The sequence below is a fragment of the Amblyomma mixtum genome, chromosome 10 (assembly GCF_055824585.1).
Source record: "Amblyomma mixtum isolate Tamu chromosome 10, ASM5582458v1, whole genome shotgun sequence".
Classification (NCBI taxonomy): Eukaryota; Metazoa; Arthropoda; class Arachnida; order Ixodida; family Ixodidae; genus Amblyomma; species Amblyomma mixtum.
In genome coordinates, this window is record NC_143021.1 from 136330306 (window position 1) to 136333540 (window position 3235).

A 3235-nucleotide genomic window follows, 5' to 3' on the forward strand; every position below is an offset into this window, starting at 1 on the left:
CTGCCTGAACATGTCTGACCTACTGGCTTATCGCTGTCCATGCCAGTGCAAGCCCCATCCACGTGGGTGGCGCTGGAATGCCCGCCATTGTGGCTTCCAATGGCGGTGTCAGCCGTTTTTGACTCCAACTGACAAAGCTGTTCTTGAAGCTTGCGCTTCTCTGCCCTCTCTATCTGTAACTCTGTTTCTAAAGCATCCACCCTTCGCACTAGTTTTCAGTTCGCCTGTTCAGCCCTGTCCAGGCTTGCACCTAGTACGCAGAATTTGCAAATAAAATCTGCGCCTTCGGCTTCCTCCACCGAATAGAGCCGCGTTTCTTTTAATTTCACCGACGCCTCACACTCAATACATCGAACCTTCAGTAGCTTAACCATCTTAGCAACACTCGATTATTGTTTCCACCAAATGCTAAGATATCTACAGGCTCAAGGCAAAAAAACACTTGAAAACACGTGCACAAATAAAATAAAATTCTCTCCACCGCAAATGCCGATCGATCACTTAGAAAAAAAAATAGCTATCTCTCTAAAAGTTAACGCACAAAAAAGCACTGAAAAAACTGCCGGCCAAATAGTCCCGGCCGAATATAGGCCCCTGGCCCAAATTGTATTTCTTAACCTGCACTTCCCCCAACAGCCTAAACTTAGCACACTTTTAAAAATATTAAAGAATGTACTCATCTATTTTACGCAGTCGCTCTCGCAGTCGATCCGGTCCCGGTACGGAGTGCGCCGCAGAAGAAGGTTGTAGGATGATTCGACAGGATACCGGCAAGCTACCGCAGGAAACTCAAGATCTTATTAAAAAAACGCCCAATAATCTAATAAATAAGCGCATGCTTGCTGACATAAGGAAGTTTAACATGTATAAAATCTAGCATGCTCTCAAGAACGGAGGCAGCTTAAAAGCAGTGAAGACAAAAATAGGCATAGATAAAAACCATATGTAGTGTTGAAACAATGAATGATAATCTCACAGCTATCGTTACAGAGTGCGCCGCAGAATTAGGGGGTAGGATGGTTCGACAGGATACCAGCAAGCTATCTCAGGAGACAAAAGATCTGATTAAGAAACGCCATAGCATGAGGACGTCTAACTCCACAGACCGGATAGAACTAGCAGAGATAGATGCATGGATTTGGAAAGGTTGATAGCTATGGGTAGCCAGTTGGGGGTGACAAGCGCTGAGCTTAGAAAATGGGTCGAAGATAAGCAGCGCGAAGAGCGGGCGTTTGCCCGAGAGAGAGCAGAGCAGGAGCGCGCAGCCGCGAATGCAGCTGACGAACATCAGATAGAGATTATGCGTTTGAAAATAGAGTGTCTGCGACTAGAGAAAGAGACTAGAGAGAAAGAGCGGGAAAGCCAGCCAACAGAACGCGTGTGCGACGCGATCTGCGGCGTCACCGAATCGGACAGCGAGGGAGCCATTCCTGTTCCGGCGCTTGAACAGTCAGAGGGCGAGCGAGATGTGAAGCTTTCTAATGATTTGACGGCGAATCAACGGAGACAGCTCCGAGAAGTGATTTCAGAACAGTCTGGCATCTTCTCCGACGTCCCGGGCAAGACGGACTGGTCCGAGTGCCGGTTAGAGCTCACTACCCGCACTCCGATCAACATAAAACAATACCCACTTCCGTTTGCGACGAGAGAAGCCGTAGAAAGAGAGATGCAGCAGATGGAGCGACTGGGAATAATCGAGAAGTCCCAGTCACCGCACAATTCACCGGTCCTCTTGGTGAAGAAACCTGACGGAACGAACCGGCTTTGCATTGATTTCCGACGCCTGAAAGACATCCTGGTTGCCGATTCGGAGCCAATGCCCAGAGCGTACGCGGTTTTCGCCGCAGCTGGAGAGAAGAAATACTTCTCAAAGGTAGACTTTGCCAAAGGATATTGGCAAATCCCATTGACTGAGGAGTCCAAGCCCAAAACGGCGTTTTTAACGACATCGGGTCTCTTTCTATTCCGTTTTATGCCCTTCGGCGTAAAGACTGCCCCGGCAGTATTTTCAAGATTGATGCAAAGAGTGGTGGAGGGAATTCCCGGAGTGCAGCACTATTATGATGATGTCCTCGTTGCCAGTGCTACGTGGGAGGAGTACCTTTCTTCGCTGAGACAGCTGTTTGCGAGAATCGAGATGGCCGGCCTGACAGTACGACCAAGCAAATGCGAATTCGGGATGGAAAGCTTGGGATGGAAAGCATCGAGTTCTTCGGGCACCGCATTGGCAGAGTTGAGCTCACACCACTCGGGAAAACGCTCGACAAGATACAGGCGGCGCCAACTCCTCGAACAAAGCGTCAGGTACGCGCTTTCCTTGGCTTGTCGGGGTATTACCGCGACTTCATACCCGACTACGCAAGAATAAGCGAGCACCTCACCCAGCTGACGAGAAAGGGAGAGAGGAACGTCGTAAGGTGGACGCCGGCCCATCAGGAAGCCTTCGAAGAGCTCAAGCGTCGGGTCTGAAGCCCTCCGATACTACGGCTGCCAGACTTCTCCAAACAGTTTGTGCTGTGCACGGATGCCTCTGATACCAGCCTTGCCGCGGTACTAATGCAGCGGTATGACGGAACGCTTCACCCGGTGGCATACGCGAGCAGAAAATTGCTCCCCATGGAAGCAGCATACAGCACAATCGAGAGGGAGAGCTTAGCGTTAGTTTGGGGAATACAGAAGTTTTCCACCTACCTGTATGGGGTGCCGTTCTTAGTTCAGACGGACCACCAACCACTGAGCTACATCCAAAGAGCGAAACAGCTAAACAGCAGAGTCCTGCGCTGGAGCTTGCTGCTCAAAGAATATCAGGTCACCGTCGAGCATATAAAGGGCAAGGACCATGTCGGTGCTGATTTTCTTAGCAGGCTCTAGATTTGTCGCGCGCTATTAATTTTCGCTATTAATTTATTCATGTATTATGGTGCATGTGTACACGCTGACTTGAATTGTGTGCTAGTTTCATATAACTGGTTATGTCACGCGCTGTATATCTGTGCACAGGCCTGCTCGCCGACTTCTGTGGGTCTGGAATATTATCGGATAATATTCCGAAAGTGGGGGGTCGTGTCACAGAAGTGGCAGCAGCCTGTAAATTACTTTTGTTTGTATAAAACTGATGCGTCCACATTTCTTTGTATGTGTCTCGGGAAGAGCAAGCATGCATGCACGCTTTTTTCAGTTATTTAGACAACCCCCTTGCATTGCTAAAGCGGAGGCTGCTCAAGGTCGACCCCGA